The sequence below is a fragment of the Sturnus vulgaris genome, chromosome 1, assembly GCF_052056855.1.
Source record: "Sturnus vulgaris isolate bStuVul1 chromosome 1, bStuVul1.hap1, whole genome shotgun sequence".
Classification (NCBI taxonomy): domain Eukaryota; kingdom Metazoa; phylum Chordata; class Aves; order Passeriformes; family Sturnidae; genus Sturnus; species Sturnus vulgaris.
In genome coordinates this window covers 98,827,104-98,849,375 of record NC_142243.1, presented here as the reverse complement: position 1 = coordinate 98,849,375, position 22,272 = coordinate 98,827,104, and the positions used below count along the sequence as shown (strand labels likewise).

Below are 22,272 nucleotides of genomic sequence, written 5' to 3'. Positions count from 1 at the left end.
TCTAAACCTGAACATGGGTACCTTGTAAGTACTTAGTCATGGAAGGAAGCATTATATCCAGGTTTCTAAAAGTCAAATGAAGCCAAGTGGAAATATAAACACTGTTTAGTGTTTGGCTTGATCCGGTGATGAAGTTAAGAGAGTTTTGTGAAGCAATCAAGGATTATTTAGTCAAAAAGAGCAAGGCTGTAAAGTAGACAATGTCGTATGAACCAATAGGTCTCTCACTCTTGCAACTGCAGGCTGATACCAGAATCACCAGCACCAGCAAATTGTGCCTTTATTTGGTGATAAATTAAAGAGGCCTCCCTGAGCTCATACAAGCAGAAAGAAATGATCTCAGACGTTTGTGAGTCACACTGTGTCTGATTAAGTTAAAGGTATAGGAGATGCAGAAAACTGCTGCGTGTGGCTATTTCTGATATATTGCGTTACGGACACTGCAGCAAAGACAGACGTTGTAGGTTTGGCATACAAACACTGTTGTTTGATCTAACCAGTGATGCTGAATTGGTCAGCAAAAAGCACCAGTGACAAACTTTCAGCTGAATATACAATTACAGAGTTGACCAACAATTTTAATGTATTTTCCAGGCAGCTGGTAGTGTTTTCCATAGCCGAAGCCTGCTGAGAATGCTTCAATTGCATTTATCATTTCAATAAAGACTAAGTAGAAATTCATGTTCTGTCTTCTGTATTTTTCTTACATTTGACATACTATGATGATGGCTCTTCTTTGCTTTAAATCCTATTATATTTCTATATTTTCAGCTCGGGGAAAGTGCGTGAGAAACTTTCTAACTGGAGTTAGATAACAGTCATATCTTTCCATGACTTACTGCATTCATGCTGTTCTGAAATGGAGGACCATATTGCTCCTGGATGTGGGAGCTGTGCTTGCATCCATTAGCTCTTCCAGGGGAGCGACAGACAAGACTCCACAGAAATACATTGCTTCCTGTGTCTGGAGAACCCTTAGTAAGACATTAGAAGCAAGTAACTCAGTTGTGAACTCACTTCAACAATGTACTAGCTTCAAGTGCAAAAAAAGCAATTAGTTTTTTTACTTTGAGGTACTATTTCCTACTATGTGCACTGTCCTGTTGTTTCATCACAGGTGAACACTGGGGAGCTGCTTATTAGAATTATTAACTAAGTCTTTTAAGACTCTAGCAGATCAGCTTTGTTAATAATCAGTATTAAATTTGCTTATGCCCTTTGGTTGGGATGTAACATGGTTCATAAACTTCTTTTAGAGCTTTGTGGATACTTTAATGCCTTGATGGTTAATGAATTGTTGTATATCATTACTATTTTCACAGTATTCATCATGTGTTAGTTTGAGTTGCAACATTTTCTTGTAATATACATTTTACTGAATGCAACAAACCTATATATGAAATAATTGTACTTTTCATAAGTACAATTTTCACTCTTAAGTATAGGGATGCTGATATTTAAAATGGTTGGTTATTTTTGAGCAAAGCAGAATGTATCATACCACGGCAGTATGCTGGAATAGCATGCTGTACTACATTAATTCAGTCTGACAACTCTTTGTGGGTTTTTTTCTCTGCACAGGTTCTAGGCTTGTTTCACTTTTTAACAGAAGGTGTTTTTTCTGCAGTTGTATTATGGAAACGTTCCTTGATGTGGATTTACTTACAGTAGCGTAAAGGCTGGTTTTTTTAGGTTGGGTTCTTTATCAACCAAGTGTGCTGGACATTTTTAAGACCAAAGCAGCTCACTATCATGAAGATTTTATCACCATTCAAGCTCTAGAACTGGTCTGGTAGCTGGATATTGCAGTGGTTTTGGGGTTTGTTAGTTTTGTTTTGGTTTTTTTGCTTGTTTTCCTTTTCTTTGTTATTGGTCTAGCTGAATTCTTTTTAGATTATTACAAGATAAGATGTATTCTTGCAGCACTAGAGGAAATCTAAGTTACAGACTGCTTTGCACAAGCCTTTTCTCAGCCTTTTTCCTTTTTATAACTTGTATTTTTTGATTTCTTTCCTTGAAAAGGATAAGTAATACAATTTTCTCTTGAAAGGTAAGAGCTCATACCAGTTAAATAGTGAAATATAATTTTCTATATTTATCTTATCATCTACTTATCTAAAAGTACCTACTTTTGTAGCTATGCAACCCGAGTTTATACCATTTTGGAAAGGCATTTAAAATACCATCTAGTTTGCATTCATTGATTAAAGAGTGTTGTGTTGTTTAATGCAGCAAAATAGAGAATTACCAGCCATATGTTCAATACATCCAGTAATATTTATGGGGAACTTCTTGGTCCAGTTCTGAGTAGTCAGGAAAACCTGGGCCCATGACTTCCATATTTTCCACTGGAGGAGAAATACTTTCAGGATATTATATTCCTGATTTAATACTTTGCAGAGTATATACAGGTTTTAAACAGGGACATCATATGGGCAAGATCAAACTGCAAAGGATGATGTACTCTGGCTCTGAACAGGAGCCAGAGCAGAACACTGTGTGTTAAAAGATTTCTAGTGAGGACTATGCACATACATGTTGCTTCTTCTGTTGTATAACTTTGATCTTTATTGATGTGCCAAGAATGAGCCAGTGCCCTTACAGTAGGGTTAGATAGTTTCATAAACAGCCTGTACTTCTCCTAAAAACATTGATTTGCTTTTTATTATTAATCTTCCAGTTAAATCTAGTCACCTATTCTCTATAGTTAATTGCATGGAAGAAAGTGATCTAATGCTATATTAGCTTTTCACAACTAATCAATTAAAATTCAGAATTTAACACATTATATGCATAGTTTTAGTACAAAGGAGCAATATTTTCTGTAACTTTCTAGAAATGCTGGAACTCACATAAATAAAAACAGGTGTGTTCTTCAGAATACTCACACTATCACAGGTTACATTTGCTGCATATTTTGGTCCTTTCCAGTACTATCCCATTTTCTGGGTCACAAGTAATAGCAATTTTTCTAATTTTGTTAATAACACTAAATATTAACCTATGTAGTCTGCAGACACTGAAATTTGCACAAACATATATGAAAGTTTTCAGTAACAGAATCCCTAGGAGACCTGTGTTAAATGTATAGTCCAGCAGTTCATTAGAGTTCTAAATTTAAAACAAAATTGCATGACATGAAAATCAAGGATAAATATTTTAGTCTTTTAGAATTTTTTGCTAATGCAATAAAAATTTTGCATTTCCTGTATTAACTTTATAAGTGCAATATGAATTAGCAATATAAATTAGTAGCTGCAAATATCATGTAATAACATGTTCCTCCTATGCTAATATTTAGAGCCAGTTAAATATTTTCATTGGAGTTTGGTATTGTAGATTGGTTCTTTTTTTCCCTGTTTATTTGTTTGGGGTTTTTTTATCTTGGAGAGAATAAAGCACTTTTTACTTTTAAAACATTGAGGTCAGTTAAAATAGGCTTGCTGATTTTTATCCAGAGTGTAAGGATTGTGATCAGTTTCTGAGTTGCTGCCATCAATATACATTTAGGTTGTGCAGGATTTTGTCTTAATATGATCAGTCTTTATTTATGTAAAGTAGAATTCTGACACCATTGATCTGTATTATTAAAATGCATAGAGCAGCTATCATATCCTGGGCTTCTGCTGAAATATGCTTTTAATTGAAGCAGAATTGTAGCAATATATTACCAATGTGAATCTAGTTAAGGGTACAGCACTGACTGCAGTGGTTCATTGTTGTACAATGAGCTGTTTTGTGGGATTGAGTGTAAATGCTGGCACGTGTCTATGAGAGGTGATCAATGCAGGAAGTGATCATATAAAGACTTTATTCTGGAAGATGTGCACTTCCAGTTGACATGACACACAGTGTTTGCCCGTGAGAATAAAGGCTAGAGCCGTGTGACGTTTGTGTTTGTATTTTAGATAGCTATTTTAGATAGACAGTTAGTACTATGAAAAGGGAGAGTTCATGCCCGTATCTAGCTTAATAGTGGCTCGGTGTAACAAATAATTATGAAGAAGTCCTTTAGCTTTGCTTTCTTAGAAAAAGGAAAAAGGGAAGGCGGAAAACAGTAGCTTAAAAAACATCTTCAGGTGAGTAAAGACGCTGAAGAGAAACTGGAGTTTTTACAACTTTCTCCATCTATAGTGCAAAGGCCAGGCACTGTGACTCCCTATGGTACATTTCATGGTTCTCTTGCTGCAGATTGCCTCAGAAAAAAAGCCAGAATGTGAGGAAATAGAATCCTTACATTTAGTATTTTCATGTGCCATAAAGTGCTACGCTGAATCAGTTCAGTTCTTACCCATGAATGTTGGTGTTCATGTACTTAGTGCACAACTAAATTATTAACATTGATTTTGGGAGCATCAATTGAGATCTTAAATATATGTGCTAATATTTACACGATAGGAACCTTAGTTTCAATGTGAATGAGTTTTTAGTCATCATGACTATGTAAAGTGTGTTGAAAAGCAAATGGGAATTGAACACCTCAAAGAGAGTATATAAAAGAACTTTGGGAAAATGTGAAATCATGTTCGTGTCAACTGCTTTTCAAGAGACAAGAACAGACAGATCTCCAATACCATCGAAAGGTGGTACATTGGGAATGGACAGAAATGTGTGTGTTTTACACAGTGCAACACTGGAGCAGTGTTTCTCACTGTCACAGGCTATTATTGTTGTGAGTCAGATTTAAAAAATCCTTCACCATCTATTTCCCTTGGCTTGGGAAACTATGTTATTTTTCTCCTGCAAATGCAAGTATTTACAGGAATATTAGTTAGGAAGGAAGGGTATGGTAGGCAATTGGCATATCTGTTTATAGACAGTCATTAGAAGTTCGCAGACTTTCTCTTTTGACCAAAAATTTTTTAATAGTCTTGAATTGTTGCTGAAACTGTCAGAAATATCTATTGTAGTCTATATCTTGAATCAGGTGGAGAGTACTGATAAGAAATGCTCTAGTGTTTCCATTGTTCCTGGTCAGTTATCATCATCTCTTCTTCCTTGCGATAGGTTTAGTTGGAAGTTTTATAACTGGACAAGGTTGCATTTCATATATTGTTGTTTATTTGCAAAAAATAGCCTTCCACTCCCAAGTAAGTCAGGGATTTCAATTTTTAGGGACATATTGGTACATAAATACTGATACATGAGCAAACAGAAATAAAAGTCAGTTTTATAACATGTTTTTCAGGCACTTAAAAGAAATTGTGGATGCCAAAGTAGAAAACAGCTTCCCTAGAGTGAATAAAATTTAGCAATGTAAGTCCAGTTGCTTTAACAAAGCATACATTCCAATACTGCAAGCAGTCTAAAATTATCATCATCAGTGAGTACATTAATGAAACCTTGTTTTTCTTATAATTTCAAACTGCAAAAACAAGTCTTTGGGGCATAATAAGATGATAGCATACGGTATCTGTTTTAATAAATGATGTTCAGATAGGAAATACTGTTGGATGTTTATATTTTGAAATCTTCATTGTTAAGTTTTTCTTTATTTGGTGAATGTTATTGCCCATGGTGGCCACAGTCACAGGGGGAACAGGCTTGTCTTGATGATTTAAAAAACAATCCAAAAAAAAAACCAGGAAAAAAAATTTCCACTCATGCACTACTCAGTGACTCAATGTTTTCTGGCATAGGATTATTCTGTTGACTGATTGTCACTGGATTTTATTTATGCTTTTTAATTAACAATTACAGTTTAAATATCTCATATAAATCTGTGGTCTGGGGGGGTGGTTGTTGAACTTTATTATGCTGTTTTAGTATGCGGAAATATCACAGTATTAGATTGCACTAGATCCCTGCTTTATAGTGGTTATCTTTACCTTTTAGAAGATCAGAAATGACTGATTCATTTTGGGTTGGTCTTTGTTCCAGTTTATGTAATTTCACTACAGAAACTCTTCTTTAAGAGCAGGAATCTGCAAACCTTTACTTTATTTTTTTAAAAAGCATATTGCAGCTAAGGACTGTTCAACTAATATAGTTTTATGGGTTATAATGAGGGAGCTTCAAATCATATTCACCTTTAATTTCTATAATATTATTGCAACAATGAATAAAGTGCTTAATTACCTTTCCAGGATGTCAGGGTCTTTTCTTTTTCTAAATATGCTATAGGAAATAAGCACAAAGGATTTCAATAGATCTCTTTTTATACTCATCTGCTCACATAATTGATTCCCCAGTATTGAAACCTATTCTTTTTGTCTGTATACCGAAGATTTCTTTGCAAAGGTCCAGCCCCAGCAGGTTGATTACACACTTGTTACCTGTAATTCAATACAGCAGCGCCCTGTTTACAAAGTCCAGATTTCCTGGGCTGTCAGTTAGGGCAATCAGCACAAAGACCAAGTGCTTTTGGAACTAAATAAACAATGAGAAAAACATTCAGGGCTGCCAGTAACCTTCACAGGTAATTTAACAGCCTTTGACTACAAGGCATCAGTTGCTGTAGATGTCTGGCGAATATGAAATCTGACATTCTCCCTTGCCATGTTCTGCCAATAGGTCGGTGTGTAATCTCTCACCGAGGCTCGCCGCCGCTCCGCTGCGCTCAGCCCAACTGCCTTTATGATGACGGACGCCCACACCTGCGTCCTGTCACCTTCCTTCCGAGGGGATATACACAATTGTTTACATCTCCAGGCTTAGACAAATTTAAAGTCCCTCCCTTGTCCCCTCTGCCGTTCCTATGCTGGCCAGCATCCTGGCCAGTGCAATCTTGTTGATCTCTTCTTCGAAGTATTTAAATACTGCTTGATCAATTCTGCATAAATTGGACTCTGTTTTTATTGCAAACAACGAACAGAGTTATCTCTATTTTCTAGATGACCTTTAAGTACGGACAGATTACTTTATTGTTCTAAAGCTTTGGTTTTATGTATTTTTAATTTAACTTGTTTTATTTCTAATGTATTTGGTACCTTTCGTGTCGATTCGGATAACGATTAGAACAGCTATTTTAAAGACCTCTGACATATTAAAGCAAAACAAAACAAAATAAAACAAAACAAAATATATATATAAAACAAAAAATATCCATGAGGCGAAGAAAACAGAGATTCATCTGAGTCTGTGTAAGAAAATTTCATATCTTTTACTTCAGCAGTCGAGTCTCTTTGCAAGCAGATAAAATTTTTATTTACATAAGTTTAAAAGTGCATCTGTTAAAAAAAACCAAACCCACAAAAAACAAGTATAATTCTTGTAAGTTAGATGTTTATTGTCCATATAAGCTACCCAAACTATCTGACAGATAAGCATTTTCTTGCATGCCTGCAACATACTTGGCTCATAGAATCATGTCTTCTTTTTTAATTATTCCTGATATATAAATCTGTAGACATCTTGCAAGCTGTTATAAAGAATGTATTTTTTTCGTAACTGTTATACAAATATAAGAACTGAAATTATTTGAAAAAATTGTGAAAATCTATTATTCAATTATCTTTAACCAGAAACTGTTTTATTTTTATGCTTTCACTGATGAATTTCTGAGTGCCTTGTTGTGGTCAGTGTAATAGGAGATAGCTGAAGGTGTTGTGCAACAGACATTCCCTGATGCTTTATTCACTATCTGCCTTCCAGTTCTGTCTCAGGCAACATGCTTGTGCATCTGTAAATAGATGTGCATCCATGACTGAACACCAAATGTATATATTTGATATATATACAGATTTAAATTATATAAAGACATGATTTGGACTGTTGTGTGGTGGTGTTTTCTTTTTAATTATATTGCTCTCTACAAAAATTGAGACTGGAACACTCGCAGACCAGAACCAGTTTACGAAAAGCATAAGTAATTTAAGTGAGAAATTCTAAATTCATTTGGGGATCCCTAAATATTTGTTGATCTTTCTGTCATCCCAGGGGAGCAGGGAAGTGGACAACACCACCACAGTTTTCACTGTGCATTAATGGGGTCGTAACAACGCTGTGAAGACAATGATCTTATTAAGAACAAAGTATTGTAAAAATTTAACTCATTTACGATGTCTAGGCACAGCAGCAATTAAGGATTCTAATGCAGAAAGTGCTAATGTGATTGTAAGTGAAAGAGGCAATTGGGCATAGCACGGTAACCTGTGGGAAGCAGCCATGTCCTGCGTGGGCTACTCGTGGAAACTCATGGAGCGGACAGTGACAACTCAGTATTTATGGTGTGTTTCACACTAGTACAACCATTACGTGGTCAGGATGGGTTGCATTTAACTGTTTCAGCAGTGGCAAAGTAGGGAAATGCCATAGGAAAGTGCTTCTGAGGTGGTATCTGCTTACTTGTAGCTCATTTAGACATTGAGCACTCACTGAAGCCTGATGATAATATATCTTTACCATTTTTTAGGCTCATCTCAGATAGTCAGTATAATACTTTCAATATAGATCACATGTAATTTTTCTTTAATTATTTGTTTTCCATTACAAAATAATCTATACTTGACAAGAATGAAGATAACTTTAAGTCCCAGTCAAATACTTGATCTGCTAGGGTAGCTATGTTTATGTTATGCCCTGAAATCAGCCTTACCTAAGTGAGAAATAAGATCCCTTTGTGCACAGCCATTTTACTTGCAGGCCCTGTGCTACCTTCTGAGTTTCTAACACAGCTGAGCTAAGCTGAAGTACCCAAATGCACCTGTAGCCAAGAGGAATTTTTTCACATAGTTTGTCACAGTCTTTAGACGTTTCTCAGAAGTACCCCTAAAATGATTGCTGCACAGTTGCTTCTTTAGCAACATAAGAGAACAAACCCTAAGGAAAATTTCAGGAAAGTATTGGAAGACTGGTGGCTTTTGAATTGCAGTAGCACACTGCCCAGTGATTCCATTAGCAACCGATAAATTCTTCTGCTTAAAGTTTTAGCCCCTCTTGCCTTTCTGTATTGAATGATGGGTTTTTCTTTGTGTGGATGGGAGCTAGATTTAGAGACAAAGGCCAGACTGTTTCTTTAAGATGAGAACCATCCTAGATTGCTAGTCTACGCTTATTGTTATTAGTGGGTTTGATGGCACAAGCAATAGCATCAGCACACAGTTAAAAATCAAGTGGAGGGCTAATGCTCAGACTCAGCTTCAATTTAAACAAGATTATGAACAAAATTTAAATACGATTGTGAAGAAATTGTGTCTAAGAGGGTTTGAGTAGGTAGATCTGTGCAATGAACTTTGCATGTGGTTCTACTTTGGGACCTCTCCTTCCAGTCAAGTTCTGAGTTGATGAAATTCTGGCATAGGTAGGTCTCTTCACAGTTATTTTTCAGGTCACGAACTCTATCCCACACATTTGAAATACTTCCATTTTACTATTTCGATTTTACTAGTAATTTGTCCCTTTAAAAAATATTATTTTATTGTGTTTTATTTGTGTCATATTCTGCCACACAACTCTCCCGGTGGGCAACACTTCATAAATTTCAGCAGCAGCTATGTCCAATTTAAAAATACAAATATGCCCATTTAATGAAAAAAAAAATTGGTACTACTTGGTTTAAAAAAAGACATACAAAACCTGGATTTTACATCAGGAATTGGTACTCCTGTATTTATCTCTCTTTTGACTGAATGGAAAGCCCTAGCTATCTCACTTATCTCAGTAATGTCCATTAAGCACACCCAGATAAGATAATATTTGCATATTGTTGCTTTCAAAACTAAATCTTTCTCTGGAAGACTGTGGTTTGTTGTTAGGTTTGCTTCCAGTTTTCATTGTAGACTACTTTTCCAGTACATCTCATTTGACTGATCATGCACAGTAATCTAACAGTCAAGAGTAATCAGGAAAGGGAGAGAAAATGCTGCTGAATCTTCAACTCTGCTGCTGGTTTCCCATTCCCCAAACAGAGGGAATGCATCGAAAGGCAAATCCCACATGTTCTGCATCTGCATATAAAGTAAGTCAGGATAAAACTGTTAGATTTTTCTTGAAAAAAAATGGTTAGCTGTTGTTAGCTGGAGAATTATCTAGTTTTCGTCTTCTATTTTAATGAATTGCTTCATACCTCTTTACTTCAGGGCAGATTTAATACTACTGTTGATATTCTGATATCTCTGGAGTGTAATGTATTTATGTTACAGTATAATTGTATTTTACACTTCTTTGTTTAACTTTTGATTCTCAAATTCATCTACCCATATCAGAGGGGAAAAGAGACTGAAGATATTTTAACTGTGTTCTAATCATTCCTGACTCTTAATTTTTAAACAACATATTAAGCATGGGGTTTTGTCTCTCAACAATGTATCAGTTGAATAGGATCAGGCCCCAGTTCAAAACAGAATTCTCTCAAATTAAATTGATGTATTTTTTAAATCCAGAAGAGTATTAGGACTGTCAAAGGAATTCTTCCTTGCACCTCATTTTCTGTCATCAGGTGTTTGTTCATTTGTTTGTTTGGTTTTAACTCAATTTGTGATCATGAATGCCTAAGCAGGTTAACTTAGGTTAGTAACAAACATCAAAAAATATTTTCATACCAAATGAAACAAGGTTTTCCTAATAGAAACATACAGTAATTAAAAAAATTCCTCCTCTAAAATGAAGTTGTTAATAAGCATAAAGCAATATGAGTAGCACAGTAGAAGTGCTGCACAACTTCAGAGATGCTTTAACCACATGCTAAGGTATTTTTACCAGTAGTGTCTTTTACTGGGATTGTACTGAAAATCACTATACTCACCTGAATTAAAGAGGACACTTCTGACAGTCAAGCAAGCAAAGCTTAAAGAGAAGATGTGGAAGAAGGCAGCCTTCACACAAGGTAGACTGTTGTGTAAATTAATTCTGGAGGCTCAAGAAGCAATATTTTATAAGATGTATTTGTAGGTTTCCTTTGCCATCCCTAGCGGCTCTCTCACGACAGTCTCCCATTATTTTTCTTTTTTTCTCCTGCATATTCTCTGTAAATTCCTTTCTTAATTATACCAATGGCATTAAGAATTCTCGGGAGGCAAAGATCTGTTCATACAAGACCCATTGTATCTATGACAGATTTTATGATGAAGGAATTTAGTTGGAATTTTATCAGAATATCACAGAAGAACTAACACTACAGCTAGCCTTACTTATTTTCTGGAAACTTTAGGGTCATTTTTACGAGAGGGAAAGGAAGTTGTATGCTTTGGGGTTTTGTTTAATTTTAGAAATTTCACAAATGGGAAAATCTCTTGGAACCTTAAACTCTTCTGAGTTTTTATTCTCTTGAACACTGGACTGCTGCTTGCCCAGAGCATTCAGTTGTAGAGCCACTGCTCTGCAGGTTGACTGTGTTTCAGTCTCACCATCTCTCAGATTTTACTGTAAAATGCATGGTAATTAATATTTACATTGATAATGTAATTATCAATATTACCCCAGCATCAGAATCCAGTGATTGTATGAGAATCTTTTATTAATTTTTCCTCCTTTTTTTGTTGATTTCTTTTGGTTTTATTTGTTTGGGGTTTTTTGCTTCAGTCTTCATTATAATGAAAATATACTTGATGTGACCTTGGGACTTATTAGCATGGGCACAGACTTCTGTAGCTTCATGTCCCTGTTTCTCAGTGGTTACTGAGTGATTACTGAGTAGTGAGGTTTTGAGTACCTTGCGCACAAAGAATGGCACCAAGCCCAAAGGAATAATCCTTGGTCTTTTTGTGCAAGAAGGGCTTTGGCCCTTTACTTTTTCCTATGCTGCCATGGTCCTGGGTAGAAGGAATCATGTTGATTGGAGCTTGACATTACAATGGCTGGAGGCAGTAGTGAAGTCTGTGGTGGTAGAAGAAAAGAGGAAGAGAGATTGGTCCCGGGACCAAGAAAGAGCAGCAACGCAAGGGGAGGGTTGAAGAGTGGGCATGTGTGACCCACAGAGCATTGCCTGGTTCCTAATGTGAGGGGGATGAATTTTTCCTGCTTTGTAGGAGGAAGGAGAGAGGCTGTGTTTCTACAGCTTGTTTTGTTGACTGTTTCTTTTTGCTATCCTTTAAACATATAATCTTTGAATGGGTTGTGTTGAAATGGATGTTGATGATCGTATAGTTCCACCCCTCCCAGCCATGGTCAGGGACAGACCAGGTTGCTCAGAGCCCCATCCACTTGAACACTTCCAGTGACGGGGCATCTACAGCTTCTCTGGGCAACCTGTTCCAATGCTTCACAACTCAATGAATAAATAATTTCTTCCAAGTAACTACCCTAAATATCTCCTCTTTTTTAGTTTAAACCATTCCCTATTGTCCTGTCTGTAACTGCCCTTGTCTCAACTGTTGAGTAGCCTCAACTGTTGGTGCATGTGAGGCCTTCTAGGAGTAGGAAAAAGATTCATGAATCTGTTGATGTTTTTTCTCCAGTATTCTTCAGCACTTCATACCCATCTGCATGCTGAAGGCAAAGGAATCACTTCTAAACTGACATAAAGAAAGCCAGAAATCTATGTTAATTCTCTGAATCTCCATCAGCTCCATGTATAGGAAAGCACTGATATCAGATGAAGGCATAATGTTGGTTTATTTTAAAATGTGTTCCTGAAAAGTGTAGCATTTCTGCTCCAACTTGGTCATACTGCTATTTGGATGCTAGCATGTATCCTCACCTTAACTGTTTTTCCAGAATAAATCTTTCTGGCCTATATTCCCTTCTCTAAAGCAGGTTGCACAACATTTAGTGTTTTCTTCTTTGAAAAACAAACACAGTCTGTCAATGGTATTATATAAACAGATAGCTGTAAAATACATTGTCCTTATATATCATCATAATGCAAATCCAAGCTGGATTTATTTGCTACAACCAGTGACTGCGCTGATTGTGTCCTTATGAAAATAAATGTTTCTTTAAAAATATACAGGTCAAAGTAATATAGCAGATAAGAAATTAAAGGGGGTGGGGAGGAAGGTTTCCTGAACATTTTATCAAAGGAGTTTGTAAAAGGAAAAATGTCAGAAGTCATGACAAGTAACAGAAAATTAGGTTTGAGATTGGTTTTCTAGTGGAAGATATAGTTAACTAACTTTTTAGGTTTGAATTTATTTTAACATGGAATTTAGTTAATGCTTGGTATGTGTGCCTGGCTCTAGAACGTGAGCTTTATAAAAATTCTCTGAAAGCAGAACATTGAAGTTATTTTTTTTTAAGATTTTATTTTTGATGTTGGTTTAGTATTACTGTCACAGGATCTGAGGCTTCTTTGGAGGAAACTACATAGGTAACACTTTTCTAAAGAGTTTGCATCATAGAGACTTTGTGATTGATTTGAACATACTACAGCAAAAATTGCAGCAATAAAACAGATCTCACACAAATGACAAGTTGAAACAAATAATTTTATTTATTTATTTATTTAAATGAATTTAGAACTCATGAAAAGAGCCAGATTGACAGCCACAGAGATTTAATTCCTCTGTTCAACAGACTAAGTAAAGAAGAAACCTCATGTGCAGGATGCTCATGTGGCCCTGCTAATGTCTTAACCTTGATCTGTAGCTACCACCTTTTAGACATGAGTAGTTCAATTTACATCCCTATTCTCTCCTTAAACTAAAGCAGCCAATAAGAGTGGCAAATGTGATATTATAGAGGAAACTGGTCCCACAGAACTGCAGACTGATGTTACAGGGACAATTCACACTCTTGAGTAGCCACTTATCTGGCCAAGGTCCAAAGCAGAAGGATGTGTTTGTGAAGGTGTCTGCATTCCTGTGCCCAAGTCCCAAAGTGGTTTGTCATCTGGATAGATGTTCTTCTTTGCTCCCTGATTCTCGCCGGTGTTAGGGGATTTTGCACTCTGTCCACATATATTTGCATTTCAGTTGCAATTTGAGCAGCTATTCAGAGGATCAATCATTTGCTAATTTTTTTTTTAATTCAAAGAAATCAAAATAATTATCCCTCAAGACCAGGTTTGAAGACTTTTCTCTCAAAGAGAATATTGATCTTTGTCTCTTCTTCTCCATAACTTTCTCTACCAGTGAGTCTGATCAGGATTAAGTTATTACTGCCCTTGGTAGACGAGATTGAATAAATTGTATAGACTTGTGTACATCAGACTTTGGCAGTACTATGTCTGCTTTCTCTTGAAGCCTATCTTGTCCCTCTGCCATAGCAGCTAAGGAAATTGGTCAGAGGCAGCTGATAATGCTTTTAAACTGTGACTTCAACTCATGTGCATTTAAATTAGTTAACCTTAGTTATTTCTTTGCAAAGGTCAAGTAAAATTATTGTTTTGTTACCACAATACCCCCATATTGAGTAGGGACTATTAAGCATACAAAGAGTAGTGATGTAATATTGTTTCATTGCTAAATTGAATTAATATCACAGAATCAACTAGGTTAGAAAAGACCTTTGAGATCATCAAGTCCAACCTATGACGAAACACCACCATGTCAACCAGACCATGCCACCAAATGCCACATCCAATCTTTTCTTAAACACCTCCAGGGACAGTGGCTCTACCACCTCCCTGGGCAGCCCGTTCCAATGCCTAACTGTGCCAATGCCACCCTTTCTGTGAATAAATTCTTCCTTATGTCTAAACCTCCCCTGATGCAACTTAAAGCTGTGTCATGTCATGCTTTCACTGGTTGCCTGGGAGAAGAGAACCCCACCTGCCCACAACTTCCTTTCAGGTATTTGTAGAGAGTGATAAGGTCTTCCCTGATTCTCCTCTTCTCAGGCTAAATATTCCCAGCTCCCTCAGTTGCTCCTCACCACTCTTGTGTTTCAGACCCTTGAGCAGCCTTGTTGCCCTTCTCTAGACACACTCCAGCATCTCAAAGTCCTTCCTAAACTGAGGGGCCCAGAACTGGACATGGCACTCAAGATGTGATCTCACCAGTGCCAAGTACAGGACAATCCCTGCCCTGCTCCTGCTGGCCACACTATTCCCCATACAGGCCAGGGAGCCACTGGCCTCCTAGGCCACCTGGGCACACACTGGCTCATGTTCAGCCACTGTCAGTCAGCACTCCCTTCCTGCTTGGCCACTGTCCGGCCACTCTGTCCCCATCCTGTAGTGCTGCAGAGGATTGTTGTGGCCAAGGTGCACAGATGTTCCTGAGATGCTCTTAAGGTCAATAACATAGAGATGTGCCACAAGGATCTGTTCCAAGTCAGAACATTGATCTTAGATGAGAAAAAACCATACAAAATATTTTCTATAGTTTTCAGGTTTAAATCTGATAGTATGTTTTAAAGCTGTACTGTTAGACATAGTTCAATTATGCTTTCCCCTTAAAAGAAAGTGATTGAGCTACTAGCTTTTTAAAATGTGAGCTTTAAACTGAGAATAGGAAAACTGTTCTTTTGGAAGTTTTTATACTGGCATGTGGGCAAAAGAGCTGAAGTACTGAATTATTAATAGATTTGATTGGAATGGTAAAACTTCTCACTGGTTGAGAGAAATTTCATTTGAGCTCACTTTAGCAGATGATGCTTTTTTTGTTGTTGTTGTGGTCAAGTTAGTGGTTGCTGATGCAACTTGACCTGTAGAGCTGACGTAACATTACTATGCAGAAAAACAGAAGTATATTTTTGTTATCTAAAGTAAGCAGTCTTACTGGATAATATATACCACTTATACTAGTGGTATATTCCTTTGTTGTATTGTTGAGATGACACAGCTCTTATAGATATGTTTGATACTTGCCTTATACCTTCATGTTTTAGGTGAGATCTCAGCTCAATATTGAGGATTGACTTACTTTATTTAGCACATATACATGAATTAACAAGTGGCTTTTTGCTTGAGTTTAACTTATAATTGTAGAGCTTTTTTTGTGGGCAAATTACTTGTGCTTTATGAATTGTACACTGCTGTAACTTTCCTTAGGAGGGTAATATATATCATTAAGGGAGTGAAATAAGATGGGTTGGCATTAAGCTCAGATCAGAGCTTTCCAATAGTAGAGCACAGCTTCAAAAATGTGTAATCTTAAAATTCTTAGCTTCTAAGAGCACTATTGTGAACACTTTGTACAAAAAAAAAGTTAATTCTTCCAAGTAAGTAAAAAAATCTAATAATTTTGGTAAATGATCATGTGGCAATTATTAAACTAATATGTAATTAGCATTTTCTAATGACAATCATAATCTTGACAAATGCTTTCATTCATATTTTTCTGATCATTAAAGATTTTAAAAGCACTGATTTTTGTTAACTGAGGCCCTTGGCTGTTCGTCAGTGGTGCAATTCGACCTAATACTCCAGTGGCCAGTAATCAGAGAGTTGACTATTAAGTGAAGGAAATTTTATCATTTTCTTTATGAATATCACCTTTATTTCTTGTCTAACACAGCAGGTAGACAGAACTGTAAGAACATCTAACTGATACATATGAATCCCTTTTTTAAAAATGGTGAATTACACCAATATTTTATGTTTTATATAATCCAAATTCAACCAATACTTTGACAATAGTATAATCGTTGAGATTTTTCAAGTACTAGTTTTTGTGTGGGTTTTTTTTTAGTTGAACCAGGAGTAGATTTCAGTCTTCTCAATATCTGTATTGGTTATTACTTCTAAAAGGTTTTATTTTCTTTGAGACGATGTTGTAGTTTTTTTCTGTGCTAACTCTTCAGAACCAACATACTTGCTATTATGAATTCCTGTGGATAGCCATTACCTATGATATATTATCCAAGAGCTTGATTCTACAAATTGGTAGTTAACTTACATCAGAGATACTGAACATGGCTTAGCTAAATGTTCTGTGTGCAGGAAACACGTCCTAAAATCAGTGCTGATGTTCACATCCTTTTGTTTCCTATTGAAATTCCTTGTATTTTTGACCTATGCCATCATAGAGATACTCCTCTCATTCTTAGCTTTCTGCAACTTTTCTGAGCTTTTCTGTTGCTTTTCTGAGCAGCTCTGCAGCTGCTCAGGTCTCTGTCCTCACTTTGCTGAAATACACCCAGAATTCACGGCCTCTCTGCAGCCTAACTCCTTTTTCAGGCTTGTTTGTCCAGCAGAGTCCTGTTTTCAGTTCTTTTCCCTGCAGTTGGAATGGAGTTATTTTGTATTTACAGAATGTGAAAGATAAAACAAGCATGCAAAAAAGAATAGCAGTGTAGTACATAGTACCAAAATATTTCTGTGTTTGTTTACTTTATGTTTGAGTTTATGCAGAGACAAACTGACTTCAAAAATATAGGACAGATGATCAGAAATGTGGATAAGGACAGCATGTTCCTCTGCTTTATTTAGCACAGAGCATATTAATGGGTGCTCAATAAATGGTAATGGTTTTGGAGACATGATGATTGATGTTTCCTGGATCAAAACATAGAGGTTTTGTTTAAGAGCAGCCCAGCTGGCAGAGTGATCCTCTTTTGAAACTGTTTGTGATCAAAATATGTCAGAGCTGTATCTATAAAATACAGTAGGCATGACTTTTTGTCAGTGGATTGGTTAATTTATTTTAACAGTAAACTATCAAGTGTATCTTTGATTATTCATCCCTCCTGTCACACCATATTCCTATCAGTGAGTTAGAGTGCTGCTCTTTTTCTGCTTTCCAGATTTTGTTTCTTACGTTGTGAACATACTGCTCTCGAAAAAGGGCTATATATTTTTGTAGTAAGAACACTTTCAAGATACTGAAAAGAGAGAATTATGTATTTACTTGTTTACAAAATTGCACCGCACATATACTTTGGACAGCCAGTACTGAGGAACAGAAAACTATCACCTGTCTTTTAAGGAAGCCATCAGTGAAACTCACATGGTTCCATCCTCCCTGGTCAGAGCACACCTCAGTGTGACTGGTATAGCCAGAAACTCCAAGATCAGAAAATGAACACATCTCTTACTTTGTCACCTCTGTTGGTTGTTCCTCTTAGAGAAGCACTGCTTTTTGGCTTTGAGTTAAGAGGAGATGGCTTCCAGATTAATGGCTTCTAAGATACTTAGCACAGGCACTGAGCAAAGCCAGTTAAAGCCATCCTTGATATTTCCATGGTTGAAGTAGTAAGTGGGAATTCAGAAGGAAAGCAGGAAAATTTAACTTTCTTTTCTCTTACCCTTTTTCTGGAGGCCACCTCTTTCTCTTCCACTTCTCTCTCCACCCAGCTCTTTTGTCACCCTTAAGGAAAATACATCTGTTATAGTATCCTTTCTGAACCTTTCAGTTTGTCTTATACGCTTTTCTTTGGGTTTTTAATGCTCTTTGGATACTCTCAAGAGGAAAGTAAAAATTTTTAAGGAAAAACTCACAAAGTTAATTACACTTTTTAAAAAATGGGAATTAACTTCTAATGTTGGGAGCATATTTGCCGGATAAATTACATCAAATGTTTCTAGTTATTTCATTTGGAAACTTTATATATCCAAATCTATATTAAAATTATTAGTTTAAGTAAAGCATGAAAAAATCTAATGTTAAGGAGTCTTTAAAAATCTGAATCTCTCCATGGGATAGATATGTAAATATCCAGAGTACACAATTCTTATTGTATTGATGTGTGGCAACAAGAACCTCATGAACTAGGTTTATTGACAAAAGAGACTGCAGCAGCTCTGAAGAGTGGCTTATTGTGTCTGAATGCATTTAGGCAGCTTTAATTCCTGAATTAATTATACAATATACTATAAAGCTACAAAGAAAAAGCCATTAAAGTCATCTGTGTCAAAGGAAATTTGTACATTGAGGAGTAGATTGTGGCATATAGCCACAGCTGCAAGTCTGGGTTGTATGGGGTGATTGCCCAAAACAGAGCTGTCCTACAACCCTCTGGTTACAGTGAAGGCAACGAGAGTGTTGGTATTGCCAGCTTACACGTTGCTGCAAGGCTGGTAATTTCTGATCTCTGTTACTTGCATTTAACATCACTGAATTTCTCTCTTCCCTCAAAAATTAAAACAAGTAACTACTCTTACTTAAGTATTTGAGTCTAGAAACCTGGGACATGAAACGCTCAAATATCTGAGCTAACATGATTTATGAAAAATTGCAGTGATTGGTAGCACAGTAACGTTGCAGACACTTTCAAGGAGAATGACTCTTCCCGACTGGGACAACCACTTCCCCCTTTGCTTTGCATTTCTAACAATAGTTGTGAAGGTAGAGCTGGGGCTGTGCTTACTCCCTGCTTACTCCCACCTGCTTTTTGCTTTCTTAGTAGTTCAACTGAGGCACTGATCTTTTAATGACTGCTCAGTGAGGAAAAACTGGTTTATCACTGGTTTATCCTCTTGAAATGCCTGTGCACCTCATAAAGAAATTTGGTTCCTAATGGCAGTTATATTGCTGAAATTCCATCATGTGTTGCTTTTTATGAGATGTGGGCATTTGAAAAAAAAATATGTGATTTCTCACAGAGATGTGATCATGGAGGGCAGTTTCATGCCAACAACATACAAAACAAGTAGCTGAAGCTAGGGCCTGAATAGATTTACTGCAAAGAAATTATGAAAAAATCCTCTCCCCAGTGGCAATAAAGCACCTTTTGATCTGTATTTCTGAAGCTGTGCTGTTCATTGTTGCTTTCTTTTGTTCTGCTTCTGCCTCCTTTTTCCCCCACAAGCCCTGTTTGCTTTAGCCTGCCTGTTTGGTGCTTTGCAGAGCACCTCTGTAAAGGGGGATTTCATAGCACACAGGTTTATGCGCCTTGTAAAAATTCCTTGCAAATACTGTTCCATCATTACTTAGCAGGAGTACAGCACTTTTTGCTGCATGGTGCTCTTGACTGAAGGCATAAGTGGTGTATAGGCCCCTGGATAGTTCCTTTTTTGCTGAAGCAAATTTGACTTAAGATTTTTACTTAAAACAAGGATAATCATGTTTGCATGTGGCACAGCTTCTTTGGCAGCCTCAGCACCTCAGCCATTTTTATGCTCCCTCTTTTTTTTATTGTTATTATAGCAGTTGTCCAAACATACAATCACGTGGTACAATCTGTCTGGAAATTCTAATTCTGATGAGAGCAGAGGTGGGAAGAAGGAGGTGGCAAATTGAAGGTTTCAGTATTTTAAATTCAGCTTTTGCTTCAGTGTTCTGAGTGTTCCAGAATCCTCCACTGTGATCACGTTACTGGGACGAATAAGTGGTCTCAGAGATAAAAACTTGAAACCAGTATTAAGTCAATTTGATATTTGTGTGTCGTGGGTTTCACTGTAAATCACTGCAAAGCTGAGCATGCCATTTTAACCCTTAATGTGTTCAAATTAGCTTGGAGACCTTTGAGTGTAGTGGCACCAGCACATCTCACTTAAATACTGTAAAATACTATTATTTGACTGTTGCACCTTTAAACTAGGCTGTTTAATGTATGTGCTGAGTATTATACCAAATACAGCTTTTGTGGAATTTCAGCCTTGTGGCCAGGGACACAGAATGGAAAACATTGACTGTTAAATAACATACAAATTAACTATCCAGAAGTTTAACTCAAGGAACAGATTAATAAAGCTGTCAAAACTGCCTATCCTCCTAAATATTATAAATATTATAATCTTGCCATGTTACTATAACCCAGTAAAAACTTGGTGATATCAGCATAAATGATTTTATCTAGTATTTTTATTTTCAAGATAAATCCAAAGATGTTAAGATCACATTGGTTTTATGTTCATATTTGATATATGATAATATCATCTATGTCTGCAGAATTTATGATATTAATATGAGGAGAATGGTGGGATTATTATTATGGGTCACACAGAATTACAGATCCCAATAATAGTACACCTAAAAAAAGAAAAACTGTCAGCTGTAGTGTAGTGTCAGCGCCCATCTTTTCAAGCTGTTGTAGCTCACATTACAAAGAAGGCCATTTTAGCTAGGAGCATAACAATCTCATTGTATTAATCATTTTCTGTGTTTAAGCAATATGAGGATGTCTGCTTTCAGTGACAGAAATAAAATCCTTGAAGGGAACAGTCTGTGAAATAAACTCTGAAGGGACAGTGAGACTGCCTCTCTTTACTCCCTGTGGCCTAATTAAACAGTGGAAAAGCCACCATGAAAGAAATTAAATTTAAAAAGACAGATTAGCAACAGGAAGGGTGTGGCAGCACTGATGTCCGTGTGGTGCTCCATTTGCAAGTACCATGAAGAGGGGTTGTGCTAAGAAGCAAAGTAGGGAGTTGCTGATCACGGAGTTTAAAAAATATTTTCATTTTTGGCAATGACAGGATTCTCTAGTCTGGTCTAGTATTTTTCTTTTGCAATTCTCTGCAGCAACATAACGCCAAGAGAAAGAAAGCCATACATTCCCAGGTGTGCTATTCTGCTGGTAACATTTCATTAATAAAAAGTATAATGAATAAACAATTTCTGATCAAGATTTTTAAGATCCTTACACATGCCTCTACACATTTTCCCATGCATAAATATTAGCATTGGACCTGGGCCTTTGCTGGGTGCTGGGGTTTGTACTGAGATGGTCTCTATTGCCAGAAACAATTAGGCCAGTGCTTATCCTTTTGAAAATAAGAGAGGTTTAACTGCTGTGATCTGTTGCCCTCAGAAATTACTGACTTTACTTGGGTGACAGTATGTGGTTTTTCCTGGCTGTGACTAATACAGCACAATGTAACTGGAAGAGTGTGAACTATCTAAGAACTACAATTACTTTGAAGATAGGAAATGACTGTAGGAGAATTGCTAAGACTACTCTCTCTGGTGCAGTGTATTGTTCTCTGTCTTCATGCCTTTGCTATTCGGTATAATTTGTGTTTGTACATGGTTTATGTTTACACTAACCTACTGGTGAAACAGCATCAGTGGGAATCAGTGCCCAAGGTGCTCCTCTTTTTCAGTCAGAGTTCCTCCTTTCCCTTTAGTAGCCCTTCCCTTGCAGAGCAAAATAGCTCATTCATTTGGTAAGCTTTTCCTCTGCTCTTGTTTTCTCTCAAAAGTAGTGGGATCTGTTCTTCCCCTGAGAGTATTTTGTATCCAACAGTGTACTGTACCTAAGTCCAGGTCCAAGCAGTGTGCCTTAGTTTACTCTCTAAGCCAACAGGAATACTACAGAGCTTTTTTTTTCCTCTCCAGAGCACTCATGCGTACAAATATTTTACCCAGTTTAACTTCAATGCCCCTTTTGGCACTTAGAGGCGCCTGTTGGGGAATGCACCATGATGAGCCTTAGCTGTATGAGGCACCACAAAACTTATGACTCATTAATCATTAAAGAAAGTTTCTAAACAAAATTAACAAAGAAGTACACCAAAAAATTCTCAAGCTCCAGAAGATAACTCAGTCACTAAGCTCAGATGCTGAGTTCTTAAGTTGGGAGTCAGCTGTCAGCCCCTAGAACCTCCAGTCTCCTGTCTCAGTCACTGGA

At 36.8% G+C, this 22,272-nt stretch overlaps 1 protein-coding gene across 1 annotated transcript in view; it reads left to right on the top strand.

Annotated features, from left to right (window-relative positions):
* Positions 1–22,272, top strand: part of ZNF407 (zinc finger protein 407) — a 335,481-nt gene that overhangs the window by 259,945 nt on the left and 53,264 nt on the right. The window lies entirely within an intron of this gene.